The 11,486-nt window shown below is 33.4% G+C and overlaps 1 long non-coding RNA gene across 1 annotated transcript; it reads right to left on the reverse strand.

The window, feature by feature from the left end:
* Positions 1-489: 489 nt before the first annotated feature.
* LOC138348415 (uncharacterized) lies at positions 490-1,687 on the reverse strand. Its single transcript, XR_011221020.1, has 2 exons — positions 1,613-1,687; positions 490-696 (listed from the first exon to the last, which is right to left on the reverse strand). It is a non-coding gene; the product is annotated as an uncharacterized lncRNA (long non-coding RNA).
* Positions 1,688-11,486: the final 9,799 nt, after the last annotated feature.

The following is an 11,486-nucleotide window of genomic DNA, read 5'->3' on the forward strand; positions in this document are numbered from 1 at the left end:
GTTATTTGACATATACACTACACATTTTCGGCCTACAGCAACACCACTAAGTGTAGCCTAAACTAGCAAAAAGTGTGGCCTTTGATAAAAGGCTGCACTTTTGGACATTCAGCAACACTTTTTAGGGGCTGCCCAAAAGAAGTGTAACCTTTGAAATTAGGCAACACTTTTTAAATGATGCCATCTTTGGCTACACTTATAAAGCGTAACCAAATAGGTATAAGGGCACGCTTTGAAGAAGTGCATTAGTAACACCTATTTTTTGTTAGACTACACTTAAAAGCGTTGCCTTTTTAGATTTATTGGTCACACTTAAAAAGTGTTTCCTTTTATTGGTCATCTATTGCAACACTTTCAAATTGTAACTTTTTATCTACCTAGAGCAACAGTTACAAAGTGTAACTTCAACATTTATAAGCCTACATGTAGCACAAATATATATAATATATTTACATAAATACAAGTGACCTAAAACACAAAATGAACTAATTAATCATTAAATTGAAGCTATATATTTCAAATAAACTTCGAGAAATATTTCATGTACACCCAAAAGATAGTATGTGTTGTGTACATACCCATACTTATACATCAATATTCTAAATGTGTACACAATAAATCAAATATGTATTTAAACTTTTACAATAGTTCAAAAACTCTTCATCATCCACTTCAAATTTGATCACCTCCATTTCCCTACACAAATAAGATACTGGCAGTTATATAGAAGAGGTAAGAAGTTCAGATTGCAACAATATAGAGAGGCAAGAAATCCAGCAGTTACAGAAAATTAGATTGCATCTTTTGATGTTCAAAGTAGATGCCTACTTGTCTTTTAATGTTCAAAGTAGATGATCTTCCCTTAGGTGTCTATAATTCAAAATGATTTCAACAACAATGAATAATTGCATTAGGTTTCAAACTTTATAAGAAACAATATAAAATATTTGGTGTTATATAATAACCATGATGCAAGCAAACTAACACGAACACTAAAGAAAAAAGGAATTAATGAGGAGACACAAACAATTAGATTCTCCTAATAATTATTTGTTTATTTGTTTGTAGTTATGGAAGCATTCCTTCTACTAGGATGTCAAAAGTTATAGTTATAACATGGATATTATATATAATAAAAAAGAAAATAGACTTCACTGACAGAAATATTTATATATAGAAGCAGCAGTTACAGAAAACATTAACAACAAATCTGCAGATTGCAGATTCCATACCATGCCAATGTTCTATACAAATGCCAAAAAAACAGTGAAACAAAAGAAGAAAGACCTTAGCTCAATTTAAACCAAATACATTAACAACAACTAAAGAGAGACAAGTCCAAATTGTAGATTACAGCAACACCAAAAATTAAAGAAAGTTAGATTAGTTTCCTTGTGTAGTTAATATGTTCCACACAATCAAACAAGGAAACTAAATCTGACATAGCAAAACTACACTTCAACCATACCAAACAAGCAAGATGAATAGTGGTCAAGAGAAACAAAACCTTACCTCAATTCAAACCAAAGCCACTAACAATAAATTACCAATGATGAAATAGCAAAAACAATATATAAGTCAATAAGCAAGATCAAAGATCTGTTATACATACCCTGTGCAAATACGTTTCTGAGTTCTTAGGAAAATCAGAATTGATAACAACGTTAACTGCTTGAATATCAATTCCTCTAGTTAACAAATCTGTTCCATCAAGAAAGAACACAAAATTAAGAAATTTAATAATTAATCAATTTGAAATTTCAGCTGTAACGGAAAGCGTGACGGACCATCGTAGCCATGACGGTCCGTCCTACATGTTCGTCATGAAGATCAGAGAAGTAGCAGAAGAAACTTGCAAGTATGGGACGATGGAGTCCACGACGGCCCGTCATGACCACGACGGCCCGTCATGACTACGACGGCCCGTCATGACCACGACGGCCCGTCATGACCACGACGGCCTCTCATGACTACGACGGCCCGTTGAGAGGTCCACGATGGTCCGTCGCGAGGTCCACGACGGCTCGTCGTGACCACGACGTCCCGTCGCGAGGTCCATCGACCCAGCCGCGTTTTGACAGATTGCAAGTAAAAGTTGAAGCTATAGTGCAACTGTAAGTTTAATTTTTAGCACAATATGTTTGGTCACATAGAGAAAATTTATTTTGTAGCAATACAATACTTTAGCTTTGAACTCTGAACATAGAGATATTTCTACGACATAAATAACATATCAGTTGAATCTTAATGAAAGAACTAAGGAATTTTTCAATTTTAATGCAATACATAATTCAGAATATTACCTTGAGTAGTGATTCCTATTGTGTCTCCATGGAAAATTTCAAAACATCCCATGTCATGAAGTTTATTTTCAACAAATGTCTCTTTTGAAGGTGAAGTCAGTCCATCAACTGGGCACCCAATAGCACATGATACATATCTGCCAAGAAATACTCTAAAGCTGATGCAAAGTAGGTTACTATCTTCATAATAATAACTAGAAGACAGTGATTCAAAGTCACAATGATAAAGAAAACAAAGAGCACACGAAATGCATGTCCAATGTGCAGAACCTTCTTCAGTATTGAAGGAAAAATCGAACTAACTTGGCCTTGTGCTCAAGTAACAGATAACTCATTACCCACAAATTCATATTGCTAGAGTTTGGAAGAAGATGGAATAGCTCGTTATCTCCTACACTCTCTGTATTAAGCCAAACATACTTCACATATGGAACAAAACAGAAACTAAAACCTGTAAACAAAAAAATAATCAGGTTTTGAATGTCTGAGATGAACAACAAAATCTTGAAACCTGAAAAAAATTAAAATTTTGCTTCATGAAAATTTCAGATTTGGAGCTTCAATGTCTTGAGCTGAGCGGAAAATTTTTCATTCAAGAAATTGGGGATATCTTCAATGAGCTGGGCAGAGCGTTTTTTCTCCAAAAAAAAAAATCATATTTGGACCTTGAACTTTTATGTTTTATTAGTAAAGTGAAGTGAAAAAGTTAAGGTTTATTATTTATTAATGTTTATTTTTTTGGCCAATATAAATGGGAGGGAGTGTTAAAATACTGGAGGGAATATAAAAATTTTTTGAAAATTTGTAAGGCAACACTTATAAGGTGTTGTTTTTTCAATTATAAAAATAGGACATTTTAAAAGTGTGGCCATATATTTAAATAAGTGTTGCCAATTATATCATATTGTAACAACACTTATAAAGTGTATCTTATACCATTAAAGAGTACACTTTCAAAGTGTTGCCAAAATTATTGTAGCTAAAAGTAAAAAATTTTAGCTACGCTTTAAAAGCGTTCCCAAAACTACTTTAGGCAACATTTTACAAGTGTAGTCAAGAATTAGTGTGGCCGTAGGCCTAAAATGGTGTAGTGATACCTCTTCTTGCAGAAAACCATTTAGAAAAGCTCTTTTGACATCCATATGATATAACTTGAATTTCATATAAACAACATATGCTATCAACATTCTAATTGCCTCCATTCTTGCCACGGGAGCAAAGGTTTCATCATAGTCTATTTATTCTTCTTGATTGTATCCTTACACAACTACCCTGACCTGTCCTTGTTCATCAAGCTTATTTCTGAAGAGCCACCTTGTTCCTATCACTGTTTTGTTTTGATGTTTAGGGACCAGGTTGGAAATGGTGCTTCATTCAAACTGATTCAATTCTTGTTGCATAGCACTATTCCAGTCAGGATCTAACAGTGCCTCTTTTATGTTCTTGGTTCAATCAAGGATACATAGGATGAAATACGTACATATTTTATAATTTGGATCTTGTAAGATTCCTGAATCTATAGGAGTGATAATGTTTTGTAGAGGATGTCAGATATGGTGTTTCCAGCTCTGAGGTTGAGTTTTGAGAATTATTCCAGACAGAAGTGGTTTTGTTTTTGTGGTATTTTCATCTTCTGTTACAAATGTTTTTTGAGGGTATATAGGATCTGACTAACTTATTTTTGGTTCTGGAGGATTTGAACTATAAATTTCATTTTGTTCATCTTCTGAATTCCCTTCGATTTCAATTTCCTTCATCAAAGATAACATGGAAACTTTGTACTACACAATTTGTAATTTTTTTAAGTACCTTGTATACTTTAATTTGTGAAGAATAGCCAAGAAAAATTCCTTCATTGCTTGTGTCATCAAATTTTCCTAGGTTATCCTTGTCGTTGTTATGTATATAGCATGCACAACCAAAGGCCCTAAGATATGATAAATTTGGTTTTCTACCCTTCAATAATTCATATGTTTTTTTAGCACTGTTCTAATCATACATCTATTTATGAGATAACACCCTGTGTTTATTGCTTCAACCAAATAAGATTGTGGAAGATTACTTGAGATCATCATTGTTCTTGCAATGTCTTCTAGTGTTCTATTTTTTCGTTAAACTACGTCGCTTTGTTGTGGTGTTCTAGATGCTGAATAATTATGCTCAACACCATTTGTGACACAAAATTGCAAGAATTGTGAATTTTCAAACTCTAGTCCACGAGTAGAATGACTGCTAATGATTTCCCTATTGAATTTCATCTGAACCAGCTTTGCAAAGATTTCAAAGATGGTGAATGTTTCATATTTTGTTGTGAGAAATAGCGTCCATGTGAACCTTTGGTAATCATCCATGATTACGAGCACATACCTTTTACCTCTTCTGCTTTGTACACGCATTGGTCCACACAAATCCAAATAAAGTAGTTCAAGTGGCCTGGTAGTGCTTACTACCAATTTTGGTGTAAATGATGATCTTAATTGTTTCCCCTGGATACATGCTCCACATACCTTCTCATCACTAAACCTTTTGGTTAGAAGCCCCCTAACGAGGTCTTTAGATATAAGCTTGTTTATTGTTAAAAGGCTTATGAGTCCCATTCTTTTGTGCTAGAGAAAAAAGCAATCAGTGACTGCACTAAGGCACTTGAGTATGCTTTCTTGAGGTTCCATGATATTTGTTTTATACACATTCTTATGCCCCTTTCCCAGTAGAACTAATTTCCCTGATGCTGAGTTTGCCACGCTACATTCTTTATATGTGAAGAACACATTGTTTCTTTTGTCTCACATTTGAGATACACTACGCAGATTATGTTGCAGTCCTTTTACATAGTACACATTGTCAAATACATGAGTATGCATAGATGCAACCCGTCCGATTCCCTGTATTTCACCGCTTTTTCCATTACGAAAACCACATTTACTACTTTGAAGTTTTCTGAGTGAGAGAAAGTTACTTTTACCTCGAGTCAAGTCCCTTGAGCATGTTTTGTCCAAGTACCATTGCTTTTGCTTCCTACTCAATGATCCCTATAGTCAATATTTATAGGTTAGTTTTGGATACCTAGATCTACTTGGGTCCCTGTTTATAAAAAAAGAGATGAATAAGATTCTTCCTAGCCTATCTAGGGAGAGGTTTAGTTATCATAACTTGTTCTGTGACTTTCTTAGGATGTGGTTCAATTAGAAAGGTTAGGTTATTCTTATGTGTAGGTAGTTTCTTGCGACAGTTTTAACTCTTATGCCTTATTAGTTTGCAATGCAAACATAAAGAATCTATTTTAGGATTTTAACATGAAAATTACTTTTATCAAACCTATTCCATGACTCACTGAGGTTTGACTTTTGTGAATGTTATTGAGTACCATGGAGCACCTGGTCTGTCTCATTCCATTCTCTGCTTCAGTTTTAGTCATATGAAGTTCTTTGCTTAGCTCTTCATTTTTTTTAGTCATGGATTCTACATTATTGTTTAACTCAGTGTACTTAGCAGATGATGGTTTTATTTTTCGAAATTATCATTTTGTTCTCTTAGTGATGCATAGTCTTCCACTATTAGTTCCCTTTTTGAATCCGCTGACTGATATACGTTAATGAGAGTATACAATAAAGACTCCAGTTCCCTTTTTGAGTAAGAATTCAGATTGTCTTGTACATGATGAAGACTAACTATGCGATATATGTTTTCTTGTTCATCCTTTTCAGAATCTGATCCTGCCATGAGAGCTTGGATGGTTTCATGATATATGAGATGTTTTTTTCTTCTTCTGACTCTATGGAGACTAGAGCAAGAAAGTCATATTCATCGATTTGTTCTATTGCAAAAAGTGATTTATTTTCAAGTTCTTCATCATTAAATTCTTCTTCAGATGAGTTTCCCATTGCGGCAAAGGCTTTGTTCATTGACAGATTTGCCTCTTGAGTCACCATTCTTCTGTTTGAGGGAATGTCTTTATCTGTATCGGTAACCCTTGCCTTTTCTGAAGTAATTCTTTTCTTCTCCAAGCCTAGAGTGCACAAAAACTGATGAAGTGGTCTGGGCTTCCAGTTATGACACACATGATCTTTAGTGTTTTCATTAGTTTTATGAGGATTTTTCCTTTGAGATGTTTGTCCTATCTTTAGCATTCTAGAGAAACTTTTGGTCATAAGTGCAATGTTTTCATCCTCAAAGTTTTCTGGTCAGTAGCCTTAAGAACCAGGTTCCTTTCATCCTTAAACTTTAGTTCATATGTAATGAGATTTCCAATTAGTTCATCCATAGCTAGTGTATTTAAGTCATGACCTTCAGTGATTGTTTCAAGTATGCTTTCCCATTACTCAGGAAGAACACTTAAGAGTTTTCTTACTGAATCCAATTGGGAATTATTTTTCCCAAGGAGTACATTTCAATAATGATTGAGGTGAACTTGGTGTGCATATCTTTTATGGTTTCACCCTCTGCCAGTCTAAACAATTCATATTGTCTATTTAGGTTATGAATTTTGGACTTTTAACTTGTGTTGTTGCTTCATGAGCTGTCTGTAATGTTTCCCATATAGATTTAGCATCCTGGCATGATGAAATTCAATTATATTCATCTATACCAATACCCCAAATAAAGATTTTCTTAGCTTTGGCATTGTTCTGAATTGCAAATTTGTCTTCAACGTCACATTTATTCCTTTATTTTGGAATCTTGGTGAGTTCATCTGTTCCAGTTTTCATAGGCATAGTTGGTCTGTCTAGAATAACTCCCCATAGATCAGTGTTTTCGCATATAAGATGATCCCTCATGCCATTTTTCCACCATCTGTATTATTTTCAATTTAATAGTGGTGGTCGCGTCTGTGAAGCTCCTTCTTGCGGTGTAGGTGGTGTTGCCACTGAATCTTTTCAAGATATGAATCTTTTAGCAAAAAAGACCCTCTCTGATACCAATTGAAGAAATCTTATTCCCTAGAACAAGAACAAGGTTCTAGTATGTTTTCCTAAAACAAAACACGATACTTTATGTTAAACCCTTCCTCAATCAAGGAAGGAAAAACCTTGTTTTATTATTCAACAACTACGTCACGATTATAACTCGATAACCTCACAACAAAGAAAAGTCTCGATTAACTATAGTCGACTAGCTCTAGTCTCCAAAGTTCAAACCCACCTCTTGTTACAAACCTCTCAAATACTCGAATCTACAAGAAGCCAAACCCACTTCTTATACAACAAAACTATGACAATGATTCTAACTAAGAATCAGAACATTTTACTCACTCAAGAACTTCTAACTTTAGAACTTCTTAAACTCTATTTCTATTGAATCTTAAGTTTGCAAGCTTTTGCATATTAATATGCTTTCTCTTTCTTATGATTCTCGTTGGTGCAAAAGTCTGCCTCTTCCTTCTACTTTGTTGTCCTTTTATAAATTTCTGAATGTTGACGTTTTAAAGTGGATAAGGAAAAGAATAGTTGTAGTAGAAAAATGATTTAGCTTTCGCCTTTTACTACATATCATTTGTATACAAAACTTCCTCTTTTAGTTATACATCAAAAGAATCTAGGTTTTGCCTTTTATTGCAAATCCTTGTCATACACAACTTCCTTGCTTTTAAGAATTTCTTTGTTTTTCTTGACTTTCACTGTAATCACTGTTTGAATTCCTTTTTGAAATATGTGTATGTGTTTGTATATCCAAAACATGTCTATTATCGAAACATCATAAATCATCAAAAATGTGATAGAGATTCAACGACTTGTTACAAACAAGAGACAATTATTTGAATCCTTATGTCATATTTTAGCCTGAGATTAACTTTGTAAAATTGGATGTAGACGACGAGTGCTTGATTCTTGCGAGTGTTGGTTGCAGGATGTTGTATCAAGGGAAACGACGTGTCGGGTGGGTAGAGTGTGTCTTCAAGGAGCTGGAATATTTTTTCCTTAAAGTTAATCATCAACTATACTATTGTAAAATAAGATCACATGACAACCATCTTCTTATGACCAAAAAAAGGATATTTTTACGCAAAGGGAAACAACAACAATACTAAATACTTCAATTGATATGGGACGGAATAGTTGTGACAATATCAGCATTATGGTAATTCATTTGATTACAAATCAGAAGGATATAATTGCCCTTTGGACTTTCTCCTTCATCCTGATTTGTTGTCAAATCAATTACAATAACGCTGATGTTATCATGACTATTACGTCCCATAACAACCTAAGTAAGTAGTTCTAGTGATTTACTTTGCAAAAAAAAAAGAATATTGTTTCTCCTTGAAGACAGACTCTAGCCACCTGATAAGCCAGTACGCTTGATACAACCTATCAGCCATCACTTACAAGAATCAAACTGTCGTCATCTACATTTTATTTCACAAAGGTAATCCCAGACTTAGATATGAAATAGGGCTTCAAATAATCATTTCCTATTTGTAACAAAAAAATAACATAAGTATTTACAAGTAGTTATAGAGATTCAATTACTTGTAACTAGTGTTATAGAAATTCAACTACTAGATAATTAAATGTTATAGAGATTCAACTACTTGTTACAAACAAGATAAAATTATTTGAAACCCTGTGTCATATCTAAGCCTAAGATTACCTTTTCAAAAAGAAATATAGATTATGAAAGCTTGATTCTTGGGAGTGATGGCTTGTGGGATGTTATGTCAAGCGAAACGGCGTGTCAGGTGGCTAGAGTATGTTTTCAAGGCGATGCAATATTTGTTCTCGCTAAGTGATTCAGCGACAACCCTACGTACTTGAATTTCTATGGGATGGAATATTTACGATAACATCAACATTACTGTAGTTGATTTGATAAGACATCAGTAAGAAAACGTTTTTACTATTGACTTTGTCATGCTTCCAAATTTCTTGTCAAATCAACTACAATAATGTTGATGTTATCATTAGTATTCCATCCCATAGCAAACTGAGTAAGTATCATGAGTATTCCGTCCCATGCTACTGATTCACTTTTCAATACAAAAAACATCTCTTTGAAGAGACAATCTAGCCGCCAGACACACCGTTTCGCTTGATAAGTTTTAGCTTTATCTTAGAGACAATATTGTAGTTTATATTTTTAGGTAAAGATTTTGAAGGAAAGTTGCTGCACAATTCTTTCCTTGTTATCATTGCAAGGATTATGAGTAATTGTGTATATGAAGTTGGATTTTGTGCTAGAAATAGACAACTATTTGCGTATTTGATTTGTCATTCTACAATCATTGTGATTTCTTGATTCATACTTAAATTCATGAAATGGGTTTACATATTTACCATATTTTAATGAATGATTCGAGAGTGCACACTCGAATCTACTTTAGGACTTTGTGGGTTGCTTAAAAGAGAATTCGTGAAGTCGGTGAATTGATTAATAATCAGATATCATCTTTTGAGTTCTAAGTTTGAGATTCAATGGAGAAGATTTGGGTCTACTTATTGAATTCTAAACTTGCTACGATTTAGATTAAGGTATTAGATTGTTTTGTCATTGAATACGATTGGCATAGAAAGGAGATTTTCTTATATAACACTTTGAGACAGAAAGGAGATTAGTGTTTATTGATTATGATCTAGACTATCTATTATTAATTTAGCATGTGCTGAATTGCAATGGATAGTGTGGACTGAATTCCAAATTTTCTAATTCCCATGTATCCCTTGCTTGATAATGTCTTGCTCAAATCCAACGTTTTGTTACCAAAATCACTCTTAATTTATAATCATATATATTGTAGGTTCAGGATCAAAACCGTAACTACTTATTTTTTCTTTTCAATTGACGACAAATTATTACTTGTGGGATTCGACTCCAACTCTTATTGAGTATTCTTATTGCTAACAATTGTATCATGTTTTAATTTGTTTTCAGTTATAATTGGAGTGTTATCACCTTTGTGTTGTTATTGTTTGATTTTCATGTCTAGTACAATAAGTGACCATGAAAATGTAAATGATAGTCACCGGTTAAAATGCACGGATGATTTGAATGAGATGCATTTTAATATTGTTTAAATTACAGGAGCCATCCGTATGCCTCCCACAACTAAAAGGGAAGTGTTTCATGTAACTGTAACAATGCTCCAACTAAGATGAATGTTTGAGAGTTCTAGCTCATAAGGATGACCATGAACTCATTTAAAATATTGTGGAGGTGTATAGACCATTCGTGTTTAAGAACATTTTCCAAGAGTCCACGAGGTTGAGGTTATTCACTATAGGTGAAGCTACAAAATAATTGGTGAAATCGCCAAATGACTCTATCACTACTTGATTCTCATAACAAATAAAACTATACCTATAAAACATAATTATGAAAATTATAGTCACATGAGGGCTTATTAAAGGTTTTTCTCTTTGTCATATATGAAAATTTCCCTACTACTTAACTCTGTCTAAATAAAATTGAAAATAAATAAATAAATAACCACCCACACTAATGAGTATTGATGTTAACCATTTTGGTATTGATTTTTAGTGTATAATATAAACATCTAATACTTTTATCAAATTTTAAAAATCGATTACTCAATACGTATTTAATGGGTTATGGCATCATCCTAAGCTTGTATAACGTAAGTAGTGCCTACGTACTTAGGCTGATTGTGTGTCAATGTATGTGTTATGGCAGGTGGATGTGGGCATGTGGCACTAACACACTTCACCATCTGCCGCAGACCCACTGAGACTCCACGATACATATAAAAATATGTTTGTATAAAATTAATATAGAGAATTTAGTAAAAGAAAATGATCTGATTGGTTTAATAAATTTTAGTGCGCGTTTGAAGAATCTTTTGATGTTCGAATCTTACTTTTAACATTTTTTATATATATTTTTAACTCTGATGCTTTCAGATATTGATAATCCTTAAATTTTAGATCGGTCACTGTATACCATATTTTAAAGTTCAATTTAATGTACATGCAACAAAGCTTCGCTCTTTTGTTACTGTTTTCCACAATGTCCATATACGTCTTTGTGTCACGGACTCATTGTTTGACAATACGTGTTATCAAAATCAGATCAGAAATTACTGGTTGTAATAAATTAGTCATAAACATGAAGTAACTGAAATTCATAAAACTTACCAGAATTTGAAATACTCTTTTTAGTTTGGAAGAAAATCAAGTCCACTTAATTCACACTGTCCCTGTAATCATTTAAAATTTATTAAATATAAATTTA

The sequence above is a fragment of the Solanum lycopersicum genome, chromosome 5 (genome assembly GCF_036512215.1).
Source record: "Solanum lycopersicum chromosome 5, SLM_r2.1".
Classification (NCBI taxonomy): Eukaryota; Viridiplantae; Streptophyta; class Magnoliopsida; order Solanales; family Solanaceae; genus Solanum; species Solanum lycopersicum.